Source organism: Hyla sarda, chromosome 10, assembly GCF_029499605.1.
Source record: "Hyla sarda isolate aHylSar1 chromosome 10, aHylSar1.hap1, whole genome shotgun sequence".
In the NCBI taxonomy this organism is placed as follows: domain Eukaryota; kingdom Metazoa; phylum Chordata; class Amphibia; order Anura; family Hylidae; genus Hyla; species Hyla sarda.
Window position 1 is genome coordinate 63,294,579 of NC_079198.1, and position 20,960 is coordinate 63,315,538.

General features: G+C 41.6%; 1 protein-coding gene across 5 annotated transcripts in view; it reads left to right on the forward strand.

The window, feature by feature from the left end:
- The window catches only part of GRIN2D (glutamate ionotropic receptor NMDA type subunit 2D), an 855,799-nt gene that overhangs the window by 523,138 nt on the left and 311,701 nt on the right, over positions 1-20,960 (forward strand). The window lies entirely within an intron of this gene.

The following is a 20,960-nucleotide window of genomic DNA, read 5'->3' on the forward strand; positions in this document are numbered from 1 at the left end:
ATAAATAAATGATATGTTACTCAGGACATCGCATTTTGATGCCTCTATCACCTATATTTATTATAAAAAAAATACCTCTTTTCATTTGCTCACATTGTTAGAAATCCTCTCAGGGGAAGGGGGCGTTTCCCTCCCTTGTGGTGGTGGCCATATGATTGGTGCGTCCGCTCATGCAAACTTGTCCATGAGTCATTCCTTGTCCATGACTCATGGACAAGATTGATGATGCTGCAGAACTTGTTTGTGTCCCAGTAGGTACACGAACCCCTATAGGTGGGATTTTCAGAAGCATTTTTTATTTTTAACAACCATATTACAAAAGGTCTTTCATTTTCATGAATAACAACATATAAAAAGATTTTGGATCTGATAGTGCCCATTTAAAGGAGATCTGTCATCAGTTTCACCTGCACCAATCTGTCGGTACAGACAGGTAGTGCAAGTAACACAGATGGCAAGGATACTTACCTGATCGCGTTTCGTGCTCCAGTTCTCCCGCTATCTTCTTCAGTATCTTCTGTTCTAGGGCTGACTTGAAGCATGGGTGGAACTTCGTGACGTCACCCCTTCTGCTTTTCTGCTGGGTCCCGCTGCTAACAAACAGCAGAGGTGACATCACGAAGCTCCACCTATGCACCAAGTCGGCCCGGAATGGAGGATACCGAATAAGATAGTGGGAGAACCAGAGAACAGAACGGATTCAGGGAAGTATCGTTGTCTTCAGTGTCAGCTGCATTGTCTGTACCGACAGGTTAGTGCAGGTGACACTGATGACAGATTTACTTTAAAGGGGTACTCCAGTGGAAAACATATATTTTTTTTATCAACTAGTCCCAGAAAGTTAAACAGATTTGTACATTATTTGTATTTAAAAATCTTAATCCTTCCAGTACTTATCAACTGTTGTATGCTCCAGAGGAAGTTATTTTCTTTTTGACATTCTTTTCTGTCTGACCATAGTGCTATCTGCAGACACCTCTGTCTGTTGAAAATTTTGCATTTTTCTAATGTTGAAGCTCTCTGCTTGTAAGGAAAATAGATATTCCAAATAAATTATATATTGATATACAATATGTCTTCTTTATGTTTGCATCATAAAGTTGACATGTTTTTACTTTTGCATAGGGGCAGACCCAGATGCAAGCGTTACAATTGCCTCTGCTACCAAAAATATTATATGCCAGTGATTCCAAAACAGGGTGCCTCCAGCTGTTGCTAAACTCCCAGCATGCCTGGACAGTCAGTGGCTGTCCGGAAATGCTGGGAGTTGTTGTTTTGAAAAAGTTGGAGGCTCCGTTTTGGAAACACTGCCGTATGAGATGTTTTTCATTGTTATTGGGGGAGAAGGGAGGATAGAGTACGTGTGTGTGTATGTAGTGCTTTACAAATTTTTTTTGGTAGTGAAGTGTAGTGTTTTTAGGGTACATTTGCACTGGCGGGGGTTTATGGTGAGTTTCCTGCTAGGAGCTTGAGCTGCAGTGAAAAATTTGCCTCAGCTCAAACTTGAAGCAGGAAACTCACTGTAAACCCCTGCCCGTGTGATTGTACCGTGACAGACCGTGCATGCTGGGAGTTGTACTTTTGCAACAGCTGGAGGCACACTGGTTGGAATACCTTGAGTTAGGTTCTGTTACCTTACTCAGTATTTTCCAACCAGTGTGCCTCCAACTGTTGCAAAACTACACCTCCCAGCGTATACTGATTGCTGAAGGGCATGCTGGGAGCTGTAGTTATGCATCAGCTGGAGGCATGCAACTACAACTCCCAGAATGCTGAGGCATCTGTTTGCTGTTCTTGCATGCTGGGAGTTGTAGTTTTGCAAGATTTAGAGGGCCACGGTTTAGAAACCACCGCACAGTGATCTCCAAACTGTGGTCCTGCAGATGTTGCAAAACTACTAATTTCAGCATGTCCAGACAGCAAACTGCCACAGTTTAGAGACCACTGCACAGTGATCTCCAAATGGTAGGCCTCCAAATATTGGAAAACTACAAATCTCAGCATTTCCAAACAAAAAACAGCTGTCTGGGCATGCTCAGAGTTGTAGTTTTGCAACATCTGGAGGGCTACAGTTTAGAGACCACTGTATAGTGGTCTTCAAACTGTAGCCCTCCATATGTTGCTAGGCAACAACTCACTGGCTTCCGTAGTCAGCAGGATCGCCACCCGCTGCCGATCGCTGCCAGTAAGTGACCTCCGGCTCCGGTCCCAGCACAGTTCCCCCACTCTGCCCGGACTATCGTGGGTGGGCAGAGCGGGAAAATGAACTTTAACCCCCCCTGCCACCGATCTGCTATTGGTCGGTCGCTTCTGACCGACCAATAGCAGGGATAGAAGGGGTGGCACTCCTGACATCTGACTCCTATCCCTTCAGGAGAGCCCCTTGGACAGCCCCGATCCGCCTTATTGCAGGCATGTATCGCTGCAGATCGCTTGTCTCAGGACCCCCCCCCCCCCCCCACAGGCATTGCCACAGAATGCCTGCTTAGTGATTTCAGCAGGCATCCCGGTTTGGTCCCCGCCCGGTGAGCATCAGGGATCGGAATTCCCATGGGCGTACAGGTACACCCTTGGTTCTTAAGTCCTAGGGCACCAGGACGTACCTGTACGCCCTGTGTCCTAGATGGGTTGAATAGAAGTAATTTACACATCTGTTTAACTTTCTGGCATCGGTTGATTAAAAAAAAATACCACTGGAGGGGTACTTTTTAAGAGAAAAGGAAGTAAGTATGGAGAGAAATTAAAAAGCACACAGCAAGCTGAACATGCCGTGAAAACAAAAGGAAACATTTTTTTTTTTTTTTATTAAAAACCTTTAGGGAAATAGTTTTATTTTGCAACATAAAAAGTATAAAGAAACTTGCTTTTCAAAAGTGTCCATAGCCTTAAAAGGGATTATGGTACAAAACACTCACAGTTAAGAAAAGGTTAAATTTACCCCGCAGTTAAAATGCAACCACTTACAGAAAGTAGAGAGGCAAAGGTTATTGGATAATTACATTTTAGGTCGTGCTTTCTGTAAATTACCTCTGTATTCAGCCATTAGGTTTACATGCTGTTCACTTTGGTTAGCATTACCTCTGGTTATACTCATTTCATTATTTTGACATTAGAAGGTAAATGTAGTTATAGATTCCAGTAGCTTGATGAAAGGGTTACTGTAATTAAAAGGCATTAAAGTGATTGTTTATTGTATTAGCGGCCTGGCCTGGACTACATTTTAGAATGTGTATTGTTTTTTCATAGCATAAAGCATACAATATACTAATGACCATTGATCAGTATTGGCTTTACTTCTCAATACAAAACATTTATTGTGTTTTCTGTCCCTGTAGTATCAAATGGAAAGGCTATAAATAAAGTGTACCTACGGCAAAAAAATAAATAAAAATAATAATAATGTATAAATTCAAGCTTTTAAACTAGAATATAAAATGAGTCCTCTGCTATTATTAACATCACATAGGCTGCATACGCCGCTCATTTTTATATACTGCAGAAAGGGAGAAGACTTGAATCACTCTAGACCTTCACTTCTTTCCTGATGAAAGCAAAAAAAAAAAATATATATATATAGCATGGTACCTTGTTAGCCAGGAAAAAAAACTATGTGATGTATCACTGGAGTGATAAAGGTATTTATTAAAGGGGTATTCCAGGAATGTTTTTATTTGACTATGCTACAGGGGCTGTAAAGTTAGTGTAGTTCATAATATAATTACTGTACCTGTGTATGACGGTTTTCTCACAATTCTTCTGTGATTTTCACCCCAATATTTATTTTTACCAGCATACAAAATGACTGTTATGAACGTGTAGTAACTCGACAGCTCCACTCTCCCGCACCTGCACTCGGACAGGCCAGCAGCGCACCTGGCCGAATGGAAACGACAGGTAATAATGGAAATGTCCAGCGCTTTAGGATGCACAAATTCTTCGACTTTATTAAGTCATAAAAACATGCAGCATAGGGGCAAGAACGCTGACGCTTTTCGGATCTGTGCGATCCTTAGTCATGGCATCAACACTATGTCAGGATCACATATATATATATAGTAGTATTTTACATCACATGACCACATGACATCATGCATAAAAACAGGCAATCTTAAAAACCTGGAGATACCGCTGGAAGTGGGCAACAAAAGGAAAGCTCCGGAAACTGGACAGTATGTTACAAGACAAGTTTTTTAAAAACAAGAAAAGACATATACACAGTGCAAGTAATTAGAGAGATGCGGTTGCAGCAATGCAGAACAAAAAATGCAGATAAAATTTTATATATATATATATATATATATATATATATATATGTCTATGTATCTGCAATTAAATTTAATATGTACAGATAAGATCATGTCTTTGATCCCATTCGGTTCTCTCGTATTCAGCACAAAAATCCAATAGGATTCTCTATTGAATAGCAACCTCTTCATATCTCCTCCTCTAACATTTTTAACCACTCTCTCTATGGCATTAACGCGTAGTGTAGATGTGTTCCTATTATGAATGGATCTAAAATGCCTGGATAAAGCTGATACGTTGACATTATCATTATTTATATCAGAAACATGTCTGCGAATACGTGTTTTAAGTGTATTTGTTGTGCAGCCTACATATTGTGTATGGCAGTGGGTACATGAGGCTAAATATACAGCATAGGATGTATTACAGTTAACATAAGTTTTGTTATAATATGTTTTTCCGGTGTTGTATGATTGAAAAGAATTGGATCTATCAATAAATTTACATGTTATGCATTGTGCATGTCCGCATCTCCACGTTCCTGGATGGTTTAACCACGTTCTAGAATTCTTTTCTTTTTCCAAAAATAAACTGGGAGATAGCATAGATCCCAACGATGGACCACGTCTGGATACTGTTACCACCTTTGTTTTATTAATCTCGGAGAGGGCAGGATCATTTTCCAGCACTGGTAGAAACGTATTATAATATTTCTTATTGGATTAAATTGTTTGCTAAACCCCGTAACAAATATGGGCAAGTTATTATTCCGATGCTGGGAATTATTTCTGCTTCTATTGCTATTTTTCAATAGTGTATTACGTTCTAATTTTTTACTTTTATCATAAGCATTTTCTAGTACACTATCTCTATAGCCCCTCTGTTTTAACCTTCCATATAAAAGATGGGACTCCTGCTCAAATGTGGACTCCTCTGAACAATTCCGTTTTAAACGTACCCATTCCCCATAACTACGTGATGGGGATGGCATGAGTCCGCTTTGAGAATGGTGTTCCCCGCCGTGCCCTTTCTATATGGCTGGATCACTATATTAGATCTATTAGAATCTCTACTCGCACATAATTCTATGTCCAGAAAGGGAAGCTTATCCTTGGAAAAACTAGCAGTAAATTTCAAATTAAGAGGGTTGTCATTGATGTATGTAACGAAGTTCCAAAACTCCTCCTCAGAGCCCCTCCATACCATGGCAAGATGGTCTATATACATCCTATGTTGTATATTTAGCCTCATGTACCCACTGCCATACACAATATGTACAAATACACTTAAAACACGTATTCGCAGACATGTTTCTGATTTAAATAATGATAATGTCAACGTATCAGCTTTATCCAGGCATTTTAGATCCATTCATAATAGGAACACATCTACACTATGCGTTAATGCCATAGAGAGAGTGGTTAAAAATGTTAGAGGAGGAGATATGAAGAGGTTGCTATTCAATAGAGAATCCTATTGGATTTTTGTGCTGAATACGAGAGAACCGAATGGGATCAATCAAAGACATGATCTTATCTGCACATATTAAATTTAATTGCAGATACATTTACATATATATATATATATATATATATATATATATATGTAAATGTATCTGCATTTTTTGTTCTGCATTGCTGCAACCGCATCTCTCTAATTACTTGCACTGTGTATATGTCTTTTCTTGCTTTAAAAAAACTTGTCTTGTAACATACTGTCCAGTTTCCGGAGCTTTCCTTTTGTTACCCACTTCCAGCGGTATCTCCAGGTTTTTAAGATTGCCTGTTTTTATGCATGATGTCATGTGGTCATGTGATGTAAAATACTACTATATATATGTGATCCTGACATAGTGTTAATGCCATGACTAAGGATCGCACAGATCCGAAACACGTCGGAGTTCTTGTCCCTATGCTGCATGTTTTTATGACTTAATGAAGCCGAAGAATTTTTGCATCCTAAAGCGCTGGACATTTCCATTATTACAAAATGACTGTTGTCTCAGATTTTTCCCAGATTGCAATGTGGCTGAGACCTGACTCACTAGTCAGCTGATGACAGGGATCCTGTCTGCTTCAATGGGTGAAGCGATCGATTGGTGGGAGAGTGATCAATCTGTAACTAATGCAACAGCTGTAGGCACCCTGATTGAAAACCACAGGTCTTTTGAATGGATGCAGCTCATTTATGTTTCAATGGGTGGGGTGGTTGATGTATGGGAGGGAGGAAAATGGGATTTGTAGACAAAAAAAAGAAAACTGAAACAGGACACACCAGTTCACAAAAAGCTAGCCACAGTGTTATGGTAATCTCACAACATAGCCATTTAGCCCCAAGACAAGCGCAGATCCTTCCTAAGCATGTCCATTACTGTCTGCCAGGTACGTACTAAAATCACCTTATGGTGGAGAACCCCTTTAACTAACCAAAAATATGTTTGCAAGCTTTAGGAGTAAAAAGGCTCCTTTATTAAAGAGGATGTTCAGAGGTAAGAAATTAATCCTGCGCATAGGTTATAAAAGTCTAATCATGGGGGTTCAACTGCTGGGACTCCCCGTGATCTCCTGTACGGGGCTCCGGTTCAGCTGAAGGAAGTGACGTTTCACACCCAGCTTATCAGCTGGTAGAAACGCTCCCCTCTCTTTATCTCTATCTAAGCTTTTGTGTGTCACCACCTTTCCCATAGAGATGAATGGATGGGGCGCTTTTCCACCAGTTGACATGCTGGACATGAAACTTGCTCCAGCAGAGCAGATCCAAGCCCTGTATGGGAGAATGTGGATACATTTCTTACCACTGGGCATCTTCTTTAACTTCATTACTGAAGGGCCTATGCCTAAAGCACAATGACAAGGACTACAAGTGCTGGAACAGAAATCCATATCCATATTTTTGCCTTTCTTAAGCAGCAAATATGGCTTAGTAATGGTCCCAGTGGTGACACTGTACTTTGATTTATAGATGAATTGGAACCGCCTAAGAAGACATAATGTGATTGAAATAAATTATGTTTTATTTTAAAGTCCCATTAATTCCTGAGCACTAAACATAAAGAGGTTTAGCTAAATAAAATTGGACAACAAATACAAGAGACATGAACTAAATAAATAACAGCCTGGTCTAAAAGGAGAGAGGATCCTGTCTGTGGGGGCTTACAATGTACAAGAGAAGGGGAAGGAGACAGTAGGCAAAGAAAACAGCTGTATATGGGACTCTGTAGGGGCAGCAGGATTTTTGTAGGCTTTTCTGTAGACATGGATTTAAAGGGATACTCCAGTGGAAAACAGATTTTTTAAAATCAACTGGTGCAGAAAGTTAAACAGATTTGTAAATTACTTGTATATAAAAATTGTAATCCTTCCAGTACTTATCAGCTGCTGTATGCTCCAGAGGAAGTTTTTTTCATTTTGAATTTCTTTTCTGTCTGACTTCACTTTTCTCTGCTGACACCTCTTTCCATGTCAGGAACTGTCCAGAGCAGGATAGGATTGCTATGGGGATTTGCTCCTGATCATTTCCTGACATAGACTGCATATACAACTCATTTTTATATACTGTAGAAAGGGAAAAGACTTGAATCACTCTAGGCCTTCACTTCTTTCCTGATGAAAGCAAAAAAAAATAAAAAATTGTAGTACCTTGTTAGCCAGCAGATAGGTGATAAAAGTCTGATCATGGGGGGGTCCAACTGCTGGGACACCCCATGATCTCCCGTTCAGGGCTCCGGCTCAGCTAAAGAAAGTGACGTTTCACATCCAACATGTCAGCTGGTGGAAACACTATTCATCTCTATGGTAGAGACACAGAGTTTGTGTGTTACCACCTCTCCCATAGAGATGAATGGAGGGGGTGTGTTTTTACCAGCTGACATGCTGGATATGAAAGTTTCACTAGCAGAGCAGATCCAAGCCCCGTATGGGAGAATGCGGATACATTTCTTACCGCTGGACATCTTCTTTAACTTCATAACTGAAAGGTCGACATAGCCTTCAAAGGAAACCAGTCTGAGCTGTGTGAGAGCACCGCGGGACATGGAACTGGTGAGATCGCACTTTAATATAAGTGTGTCCAGTTCTCTGCAATATACTTTATACAGATTCACAGTATCTACTAAGGAAGTCTTCACAGAAGGCGGGCATTGTCTACCTGAACTGCATTATTTGAAATGCACTATTTCTAGGTTGCCGTTCATAAGACTAATTACACCTGGTGCTATTATGGCTACATCTACATACAATTGAAGTACTTTTTACATGATATATGCTTTGATTGATATTTTTATTAACCATATTTTTTATCATATGTTTAGATCATCTGCAAGGGCCCTGCAGCTGATACTCACTATAAATATAATTATTGTATTTTATGAGCTATAAATAAAGCAACTGTTATATATATATATATATATATATATATATATATATATATATATATATATATATATATATGACTGTATTTTACTGATATAGAACCAATACAGTGACCCGACCTATGATGGCCCCGATATACGATTATTTCAACATACGATGGCCTCTCAAAGGCCATCGCATATTGAAGGCAGCATCAACAAACAATGCTTTTGTATGTCGGGGCCATCGCATAAACGGCTATCCTGCAGCGCAGACTGCTTCAGCTGCCACCGGATAGCCGTTTACAGTGCTCCGTGTGGTCCGCTGACGATCACTTACCTGTCCTCTGGGCTCCGGCGCGTCCTCTTCGGGATCCCCTGCATCATCTGCGCTCTCCATCATCGTCATCACGTTGCTGCACACGCTGTCCCGTCATCCAATAGGAGCGGCGCGCGTAGCGATGTGGTGGCGGCGACGACGTGAGAGCGAGGATGCCAGGGAAGCAGAGGCCTTGCCAGAGCGTCGCGGACACCCCGGGGACGCAGCGACAGCGATGGAAGGCGACATCCAGGGCAGCGGTGATGATCGGTGATGGTCCGGAGCGGAGGGGACACGTGAATATAACCTCCAATACCAGTGGTCTTCAACCTGCGGACTTCCAGATGTTGAAAAACTACAACTCCCAGCATGCCCGGACAGCCAACGGCTGGAGGTCCGCAGGTTGTAGACCACTGTACTATACTTTATATTGCACGGATCCCTCAACATACGATGGTTTCAACAAACGATGGTTCATTTGGAATGGATTACCATCGTATGTTGAGGGACCACTGTATACGCAACAAACCACAAATCTCAGGTTACACATTTTAGACCAGTCTTGAGGGAAGTGCCTTTCTGTATTTATATGTATTTTTAAGTTGTATGAGACACACCACTTTTCTACATTAGTACTCGTCTGGCAAAATCACGCATCTATCTCTATCATTTTGGTTGAGCTACCCATCCTGGAGGCAAAACTTGCTCTAGCAGAGCCGAATGCGGATACATTTCTTATGGGTGGGCATCTTCTTTAAGGTCTACATAGCCTTCAAAGGAAACCAGTCTGAGCTGCAACTAACATGTAATAAAGTAGGAGCTAAGTAGATTGATATATATCTTGTACATACAGTATAACTTGCAAAGTAGTCATCTGCATTTCCGTTCATGTGGGCTTAGGAGTCCAGTGGGTGGTCCTAACCAGTGAGTGACAGCTATCTTTGCACAGAGGGAAAGCTGTTAATTAGGGTTGAGCGAATTGAATCTGACAAATCCAAATTCATTACGAATTTCAGGAAAAATTCTATTTGCAATTAATCAGAATATTGCCGTGATTCGTTCACACAAATTAAACTCCATTTAGTGCGGTCCAGGCTCAAGGGCATCTAAAATGGCGGATCCACAAGTGAGGACATGGGGCAGGGAACTCTGGGAAGGCAGCAAGGCAGGTAAATGGGATGACCCTGAATCACATGCAGCATGCAGCCTATCCGCAGCCAGCCACCCCTGTGATGTCACAGCCCTATATAATCGGCAGCCATCTTATGGCTAGTCACTTCAGTGTTTTATTTCAGAGAGAGCGTTTCACTGCAGGGAGAGATAGAGCATTGTGTACGTTGCACAGAGAAACAGCTTGACAGCAGCGATTAACCACAAGCCCAAATCAGTGCATAAAAGCACTGAGAGAGAGAGAGAAAGTACACTTTTGGGTGTAATACCCAGCGACTTCACTGCTGCATTGGGGTGTACATCAACTCTAAAGCTTAAAGGACATGTCCGGTGCTCACTTTTCTTATTGTATCCATACCGGGCTGCAAAAGAAAATAAGCTTTCTCTTGCTTGCCTACGCTCCCCCGGTGCTCCGGTAGAGGTGTTCGATCCCCGGGTTGTATTCTTCTTACTTCCTGTTAGCCCGGCACGTCACACGGAGCTTCAGCCTATCACTGGCCGAGGCGGGACATCGCTGCGGCCGGTGATAGGTTGAAGCTCCGTGTGATGTGTCGGGCTAACAGGAAATAAGAAGAATACAGCCCGGGGACCGAACACCTGTACTGAAGCATCGGGGGAGCCTAGGCAGGTAAGAGAAAATGTATTTCTTTTATTTTTCAGCCCGGAACGGATAAAATAAGAAAAGTGAGCACCGGACATCTCCTTTAAAGGGGCCAGTTAGGCAGAGCACAGAGGAGTGGCAAAGGCCTAAATTCATCAGGCACAGGCAGAGGTCACAGCAGAGTAGGGGCGTGTGGCAGCAGGAGTCGCAGCGAGAGGTATGAGCTCCCGGTGTCAGCTAGCAATCGTGTCTCGACCAGCAACCCAGCAGCCATGATTGATTGGTTCACTCGGTCATCCAATTCATCCCAAGTGACATCTGACACCCCCAGACAACAGTCGGTGGGTTCCTCAGACTCAACCCTCAGTTGGCATGGCACTCATGCTGATGCTATCACCTCCAGGCTCTGTCATTTTGCTGCCGTCTGGTCTCCTCATGCTGATGTTGCCACCTCCAGGCTCTCTCATTGTGCTGCCATATGGTCTCCTCATGCTGATACTTCCACCTCCAGGCTCCAGTTAAGGTGTGCAAAAAACATCATGTGCCACCTATACCCCCAAGTAATTATGCAATGCAAAGACCTCTAAAAGGTGGAAGGGAACAACGTATGGTCCATTGTAACGGGGGGGGGGGGGGTTAAAAACTTCCCCTGTAAGGCCCTATTCTCACACTATTAATTCCATTCTTGGCAAGTGCTACTTGCCCTAAAAAGGCCAGTCCCACACAGGAACCTCTCCCTATTTCCACCTTAAAACACTGCCATTTCCCAGGGTTTTAAGTTGGAAATAGGGAGAGGTTCCTGTGTGGGGCTGCCCTTTTTAGGGCGAGTAACAATTGCCAAATTGGGAATTAATTGGGTGAGAGTAGGGCCTTGCAGGGGAAGATTTTACCCCCACCTGCTACAATGGACAATACGTTGTTCCCGTCCTCCTTTTGGAGGCAAGTGTTTCTCATCTAAAAAAGGGCGGCCCCACACAGGAACCTCTCCCTATTTCCAACTAAAAACCCTGGGAAATGGCAGTGTTTTTAGGTGGAAATAGGGAAAGGTTCCTGTGTGGGGTCAGCCTTTTTAGGGCGAGTAACACTTGCCAAGAAGGGAGCTAATGCTAGTGCGATAGTAGGGCCTTACAGGGGAAGTTTTTACCCCCACCTGTTACAATGGACCATACGTTGTTCCTTTCCATATCAATACTTGGTGGTGTAGATGGCACAGGATGTTTTTTGCACACCTTTTCTTTAGTTACATTTAAAAAAAAATTTGGGTCCATATATTTTATCCTAAGAAAAGTTAAGTTTTAGCTAATGCATATCCTCAATACCTACTTGTGCACACCAACACTCTGTCAAAAAAGAGACCATTTTCTTCTGCCTACCAGCCTCAACTACTATTCTCCTTCTTTCAACTCTTTCAACTCAAGTTCTCCTTCTTTCACCCACCTTCGTCACTGGGTACTGATATTAACACCCACCACCCCACTCCACTACCAAAGTGTACCAAATCGCACGGCAGCGCCGACGTGTGGAGCTGTAACTACGGTCAGGGACAATACATGTCCTTTATGGCCCACAGGGTGAATGGTTCATGCACTGCCACAACAGCAAACTTGGGCAGGTCACGCCACTTCTGCCTCCATGCTCTCAGACCGTTTTTTCCTGCGACAGTGTGCGACTCTGCCTCCTCATCCTCCACCGTGTCCTCAGCCTCCACTGCATGGACAAGTCTCAGTACCCCTTCAGCATACCATGTGTGCAGGGCACGGCGGAGTCACGCTGTTCTTCACATGGTTTGCCTTGGCGAACGGAGTCACACAGGGGAGGAACTGCTAAAAGTGATTCATCAAGAAGTCGAGTCATGGCTTACTCCATGAAAACTGGAAATGGGAACCATGGTGACCGACAACAGGAAGAACATCTTGTCTGTGCTGCATCAAGGAAGCCTGAGCCATGCGTCCTGCATTGCACACGTGTTCAGTATGGTTTTCAAGCGATTCCTAAAGTGTTCCCCCTATCTGCAAGACATCCTAACAATGGGAAGAAAACTTTTTATGCACTTCAGCCACTCGTACTCCCTCCTTGAGCTGCAGCGTCAGAACAGCATCCCCCAACATAGTCTGAATTACGGCATTTCCACACGTTGGAATTCCACCCTCCATATCTTGGACCGACTATATGAACAGAGAAAATCCATCATGATTTATTGATGATCCAAGTGGATAGAGGTACTCCCCTTTGTAACTTCAATGTCAACCAGTGGCAGCTCATGCGTGACACCTGCTGTTTGCTCAGGCCCTTTGAGGAAGCCACATTATTAGTCAGTCGCCAGGATGAACAAAGTAAGTCCGCTGCTTCATATCCTACAAAATGTGTTGGAAATAATGGCTGGTCAGGGCACTATAGAGTTGAACTGGAGGAGAGGGTGGGGGGCAGTGGAGCACAGGCAAGGTTTTGGGAGCAGGAACAGGCTGTAGAACTACAGGGTGATGAGGAAGACAAGACAGAGGACCCAGACACTCCGTGACCATGTGGTCTACTCACGCTGCTGGCACATTAAATTAAACTTTATCTTAATCTATTTTAAATCTTCAATTTAAATTTAAAAAAATATCTTTAATCTTTTCAATTGTGAGGCCTTGTCTCGTCAGGCTGTTGCCACCTCCTGCTGGGTCATTCTGCCACTAAGTGGTCTCCTCTTGCTGCTGCCAATTCCAGGCTGTGTTATTATGCCAGTTTAAGGTCTCATGCTGCTGCCACCTTCAGGCTGTGTCATTGTGCCACCATATGGTCACTTCATGCTGTTGGCACATTAAATTTAACTGAAAAATTTTTGATCTTCATAAAATTTTCAATTTACATTTTCCAAAATATCTTAAATCTTTTCAATTGTGAGGCCATATGGTCTCGTCGGGCAGCTGCCACCTATAGGCTCTGTCATTGTGCCGCCATGTGACTCCTTGTTATATTGGGTTTTGATGCCATATGGTCTCCTGACTCTGTTGCCACACCCAGCCCCTCTGCGGCAGTGATTTTAATATCGATGCCTGTAATCGGCATGTCATACTGAATAACAGTATTATTTCACTAACACAGCACACTCCCTATGTGTGTTACAACAAGGCAAAGTGTTCTACACCCCTATTGAGGCTCTCTGTTGCCTAGAAATAGATGGTTTTAAATAGCGATTCGCCGCAAATACATTCGGACAAAATTTAATTTTTATAAAAAGTCTGTGACTCAGCGGAATCGAGTTTTAAAAAAAAGTTGCTAGTTTCTACTGTCAATCACTGATTGAACTTATCACATGACTTCGGTAGGCTGAGCTGCATTTGCATTTTGACAGCTTCCCTATTACATGGGATAATAAATAATAAAGACCTAAAAAAATTAATAAAATGTTATATACCCCAACTATACCCAAAAGGTGCTTTTTATTTATTTTTTAGGGACAGTCAATAAAACTTGTATTATATAAATCTGGTATATCTGTAATAATACTGACCCAGAGAATAAATCAGGTGTTTGTTACCCACATTATACATTAGTAGATGGCTCTGTTCACTGTGTAGTGGTGGCGCCACAACACTGCAGTAAACAGAGCTAAGCAGTAGTAACCAGGCCACTACACAGTGAATGGAGCCATCTGCTCGAGGAACATCAATCGTATTTTAACCCCTTTAAACATTTTATTACTGTGAGGCTGGAGGATTGGTTTAGAATTTGAAGAAGTTACTGGAAGCCTCTTACCCAAAGTTAGTACAGTATATACAGTCATGGCCATAAATGTTGGCACCCCTGAAATTTTTCAAGAAAATTAAGTATTTCTCACAGAAAAGGATTGCAGTAACACATGTTTTGCTCTACACATGTTTATTCCTTTTGTGTGTATTGGAACTTACCCCAAAAAAGGGGATGAAAAAAGCAAATTGGACATAATGTCACATCAGACTCCAAAAATATAGTGGACAAAATTATTGGCCCCCTTAACTTAATAACTTAATATTTGGTTGCAAACCCATTAGAAAAAATAACTGAAATCAGTAGCTTCCTATAACCATCAATAAGCTTCTTACACCTCTCTGCTGGAATGTTGGACCACCCTTCCTTTGCAAATTGCTTCAGGTCTCTCTTACTGGAAGGGCTTTTCCCAACAGCAATTTTAAGATCTCTCCACAGGTGTTCAATGGTATTTACATGTGGACTCATTGTTGGCCACTTCAGAACTCTCCAGTACTTTGTTGCCATCCATTTCTGGGTGCTCTTTGACTTATGTTTGGGCTCACTGTCCTGCTGGAAGACCCAAGATCTCGGACGCAAACCCAGCTTTCTGACACTGGAGTGTACAGTGCGACCCAAAATCCGTTGGTAATCCTCAGATTTCATGATGCTTTGCACACATTCAAGTCACCCAGTGCCAAAGGTAGCAAAACAACCCCAAAACATAATTGAACCTCCACCATATTTCACTGTAGGTACTGTGTTCTTCTCTTTGTAGGCCTCATTCCGTTTTTGGTAAACAGTACTTTTATGTCTTGATCTCATCTGTCCACAAGATGTTTTCCCAGAAGGATTTTGGCTTACTCAAGTTCATTTTGGCAAAATGTAATCTTGCTTTTTTATGCCTCTGTGTCAGCAGTGGGGTCCTCCTGGGTCTCCTGCCATAACATTTCATTTTTTATTTAAATGTCAACGGATAGTTTGTGCTGACACTGATTCTCTCTGAGCCTGCAGGACAGCTTGAATATCTTTGGAACTTGTTTGGGGCTGCTTATTCACCATCCGGACTATCCTGCATTGACACCTTTCATAAATTTTTCTCTTCTGTCCACGCCCATGGAGATTAGCTACAGTGCCATGGGTTGCAAACTTCTTTATTATGTTGCACACTGTGTACAAATGCAAAGCTAGATTTCTGGAGATGGACTTGTAACCTTGAGATTGCTGATATTTTCCCACAATTTTGGTTCTCAAGTCCTCAGACAGTTCTCTTCTTTCTGTTGTCCATGCTTAGTGTGGCACTCACAGACAAACAATGCAAAGACTAAGAGAACTTCTCTAATTTTTATCTGCTTTCAGGTGTGATTTTTATACAGGTAATAGAAAAAATAACGTTGCACTAACCACAAGACACAGCATGGAGGTTTTCAAATCCAGGTTTGTTCGTGAATACTAAGTGCTATACAATCAAAACAGCTTGGAGGGAAGGGGGGTGAGCAGACATCATCTCCATGGAGCTGGCTGAGTGCAACAAATCGTTTCGCAGTGAAACTGCTTGATCACGCTCTGTGTACTCACGAATAAACTCGCATTTGAAAATCTCCATGCTGTGTCTTGTGGTGAGTGCAACATTATTTTTTCTATTACCTGTATACTACATATAGCTTTTCACCTCATTAGCTCCTCCACTCTTGCAGACACACTTGGTCCCCCGCAGCACGGGCTTTCTAATTATTTTGAAGGCTTTCTGGTGCCGGTTGGCTTGTTTCTATACAGCCGTATAGGTTTGATTGTTATATTGCCCACACCTGTTACTTGTCCCAGGTGAGTTTAAAGGAGCATCACATGCTTGAAACACTCTTATTTATCCACAATTTTGAAAGGGTGCCAATAATTTTGTCCAGACCCTTTTTGCGGTTTGATGTGTCATTATGTCCAATTCGCTTTTTTCCTCCCTTTTTTGGTTTAGTTCTAATACACACAAAGGGAATACACATGTGAATAGCAAAACATGTGTTACTGCAATCCTTTTCTGTGAGAAATACTTCATTTTCTTGAAAAAATTCAGGGGTGCCAATATTTACGGCCATGACTGTATAGTTTAGGTACTCTCAGATGAGACCACAAATTCAGCGTGGGAGCCTTCCTCAGCTGTCTGGCTATGCCAGACAGCTGAGGAAGGCTCCCACACCGAAATGCGTCCTTGTACTACACTATGGCATAATAAATCTCCACTGCACATTACTGGTGAGTGCTGGGTATCATCTTTCTTCTACCTGTGGCTTTACCCTACCTTGTGATTCCACGGAAGTGCTGACATATCCCGATATTGATCACCCTACATATTAGACTGTGATCCTGAGCACAAATATCAATTGCTTTCATTATAACCTCCATCTCCCCATCTTCTTTGTTATTTGTGTAGGCTCCTTTGTTTTGTTTTGTGCTTGAGGGGTCTGTTCCACGACAGGATCATTAAACACTGAAGACATTAAAAATGCAGCACTTGCAATTTATAGAAGGAGTCTTACATGTACACAGACTTCACTGGCTAAGGCAGAGAAATGATTTAAGTGCCAATATAATTTGCGTGCTGGTAAAGAAAGCACATTCATAAATGTAAATAGTGCATTTGTTTTCGTGGTTGTAGTATTTGCCTACATTTCTTGAAAATAAGCAAGAAAAACAAACTTTATTTTCACTCCAAGAAGGACATCGGGGCCTAAGTAAGAAACTCTATTTTACCCTAAAAAGTATAATAGGTTGGTGAAAGTTATTATTAAGGGGGCCAGAGAACATTTAAAAAAAAAAAAATATATTATTTCTAGTTATTTTCAGGTATGGTGATCATAACTAGAGATGAGCAAACTTTTCAAAAGCTTTTTCCAGCAGTTTCACAGAATTTTAGCAAAAGATTTGGTTGAGATCAAATAAGTTTGAGACAAACCTAGAGCAAGAACCTTAAAACTTGTAAAACTCGTGTATCACACTGGTTAAGAGCCTTAAAGGGGTACTTCAGCACTAAGACATCTGCTTTGCCTACCTGCAGTCCGGAGCCCCGCTCCTCCGAAGGTCCCCCTCTTCCAGCGCTGACTTGCGGCGCTATTTTGAGGCGGGCCTGCCGGATGGATTTAAATATTCATAAGCGCTGGTTATCAGATTATAGTGCAGGTGAATGGGTGACCATTTTCCTTTAAAAACAGACTGCACTAGTAGATTTTGTATGCTTTATAAAAATTAATAAAAAGGTCCGAATAGGATTCCTTTTTGATGGCAGTTGCCTGCCAATATTACTATACACACAAAAGTATTGGAAGACACAATGGCCTTTTTCAAGTGGTCTAAAAATTATCTATTTTTTGAAAGAAGCAACAGGAATTGGTGTCCTGTTGCTACTTACATTTAAAAAAAATACATTTACAATGATGTTCCCAACCTATCTGTGAAGGTATGTGAAAACAAAAAGCAAACAGGGTAACAAATAGGTGGAAAGAATGGGAGTAAGTGAAACCTGCTCAACTGATGGTGTGGAACTAAAGCTCTACACATATGAGCACTTTCAAAATGTACCAAAATGACCCAAACCCGTTCTACTGCGAGCCACCAGTATGGTTGTGCGCCCCAATAAGACCCTTTTTCTCCTTTCTGCTCCGGGTGTTTGGGTGATCGGGAAAATCTTGTATCCACTATAAAAAAGGACACACTGAATTAACACCAAAGCCCATGCCTAAAGCACTATAACAAAGACTACAAGTGCTGGAACATAAATCCATATCCATATTTTTGCCTCCCTTAAAGGGGTACTCAGGTGAAAAAGTTTTTTTTTTTTTTAAATCAACTGGTGCCAGAAAGTTAAACAGATTTGTAAATTACTTATATTAACAAATCTTAATCTTTCCTGTACTTATTAGCTGCTGAATGCTACAGTGGAAATTCTTTTCTTTTTGGAACACAGGGCTGTCTGCTGACATCATGAATACAGTGCCCTCTGCTGACATCTCTGTCCATTCTAGGAACTGTCCAGAGCAGCATATGTTTGCTATGGGGATTTTCTCCTATTCTGGACAGTTCTTAAAATGGACAGAGATGTCAGCAGAGAGCACTGTGCTCATGATGTCAGCAGAAAGCTCTGTGTTTCAAACTGAAATTAATTTCCCTTGTAGTATTCAGCAGCTAATAAGTACAGGAACGATTAAGATTTTTTAATAGAAGTAATTTACAAATCTGTTTAACTTTCTGGCACCAGTTGATTTAAACAGAGAAAATTTTTCACCAGAGTACCCCTTTAAGCAGTGAATATTGCTTAGTAATGGGAAGAAGACATAATGTGATTTAAATAAATTATAATTTATTTTAAAGTCCCATTAATTCCTGAGCACTAAACATACAAAGAATTTAGCTAAATAAAATTGGACAACAAATACAAGAGACATGAACTAAATAAATAACGGCCTGGTCTAAAAGGAGAGAGGATCCTGCCTGTGGGGGCTTACAATGTACAAGAGAAGGAGAAGGAGGCAGTAGGCAAAGAAAACAGCTGTATATGGGACTCTGTAGGGGCAGCAGGATTTTTGTAGGCTTTTCTGTAGAAATGGATTTAACCCCTTAAGGACGGAGACAATTTTCACCTCTAGGAGGAAGCCCTTTTTTGCAAATCTGACCACTGTCACTTTAAACATTAATAACTCTGGAATGCTTTTAGTTATCATTCTGATTCTGAGATTGTTTTTTCGAGACATATTCTACTTTAACATAGTGGTAATTTTTTGTGGAAACTTGCATCCTTTCTTGGTGAAAAATCCCCAAATTTGATGAAAAAATGTAAAATTTAGCATTTTTCTAACTTTGAAGCACTCTGCTTGTAAGGTAAATGGATATTCCAAATCATTTTTTTTGCATTCACATATATAATATGTCTACTTTATGATTGCATCATAAAATTGACGAGTTTTTACTTTTGGAAGACACCAGAGGGCTTCAAAGTTCAGCAGCAATTTTCCAATTTTTCACAAAATTTTCAAACTCGCAATTTTTCAGGGACCAGTTCAGGTTTGAAGTGGATTTGAAGGGTCTTCATATTAGAAATACCCCATAAATGACCCCATTATAAAAACTGCACCCCCAAAATTATTTAAAATGACATTCAGTAAATGTTTTAACCCTTTAGGTGTTTCACAGGAAAAGCAGCAAAGTGAAGGAGAAAATTCAAAATCTTCATTTTTTACACTCGCATGTTCTTGTAGACCCAATTTTTAAATTTTTACAAGGGGTAAAAGGAGAAAATGTATACTTATATTTGTAGCCCAATTTCTCTTGAGTAAGGACACACCTCATATGTCTATGTAAAGTGTTCGGTGGGCGCAGTAGAGGGCTCAGAAGTGAAGGAGCGACAAGGGGATTTTAGCGAGTACGTTTTTCTGAAATGGTTTTTGGGGGGCATGTCGCATTTAGGAAGCCCCTATGGTGCCAGAACAGCAAAAAAAAAAAAAACACATGGCATACCATTTTGGAGCCAAACCCCTTGAGGAATATAACAAGGAATAAAGTGAGCCTTAATACCCCACAGGTGTTTCAAGACTTTTGCATAGGTAAAAAAAAAAAAAAAAATTTCACTAAAATGTTGGTTTTCCCCCCAATTTCACATTTTTTAAAGGGTTAATAGCAGAAAAGACCCCGCAAAATTTGTAACCCCATCTCTTCTGAGTATGGAGGTACCCCATAAGTGGACCTGAAGTGCACTGCGGGCGAACTACAATGCTCAGAAGAGAAGGCATCATATTTGGCTTTTTGAGAGCAAATTTTGCTCGGGGGGCATGTCGCATTTAGGAAGCCCCTATGGTGTCAGAACAGCAAAATAACCCCACATGGCATACCATTTTGGAAACTAGACCCCTCACAGAATGTAATGAGGGGTACAGTGAGCATTTACCCCCCCACTGGTGTCTGACAGATCTTTGGAACAGTGGGCTGTGCAAAATTTTTCATTTTCACGGACCACTGTTCCAAAGATTCGTCAGACACCTGTGGGGTGTAAATTCTCGCTGCACCCCTTATTACATTCCGTGAGGGGTGTAGTTTCCAAAATGGGGTCACATGTGGGTGTTTTTTTTTTTTTGCGTTTGTCAGAACCGCTGTAACAATCAGCCACCCCTGTGCAAATCACCTCAAATGTACATGGCGCACTCTCCCTTCTGGGCCTTGTTGTGCGCCCCCAGAGCACTTTGCGCCCACATATGGGGTATCTCCGTACTCAGGAGAAATTGCATTACAAATTTTGGGGGACGTTTTTCCCTTTTACCTCTTGTGAAAATGAAAAGTATAGGGCAACACCAGCATGTTAGTGTAAAAATTTTTTTTTTACACTAACATGCTGGTGTAGACCCCAACTGTTCCTTTTCATAAGGGGTAAAAGGAGAAAAAGCCCCCCAAAATTTGTTAGGCAATTTCTCCCGAGTACGGCGATACCCCATATGTGGCCCTAAACTGTTGCCTTGAAATACGACAGGGCTCCAAAGTGAGAGCGCCATTTGTATTTGAGGCCTGAATTAGGGACTTGCATAGGGGTG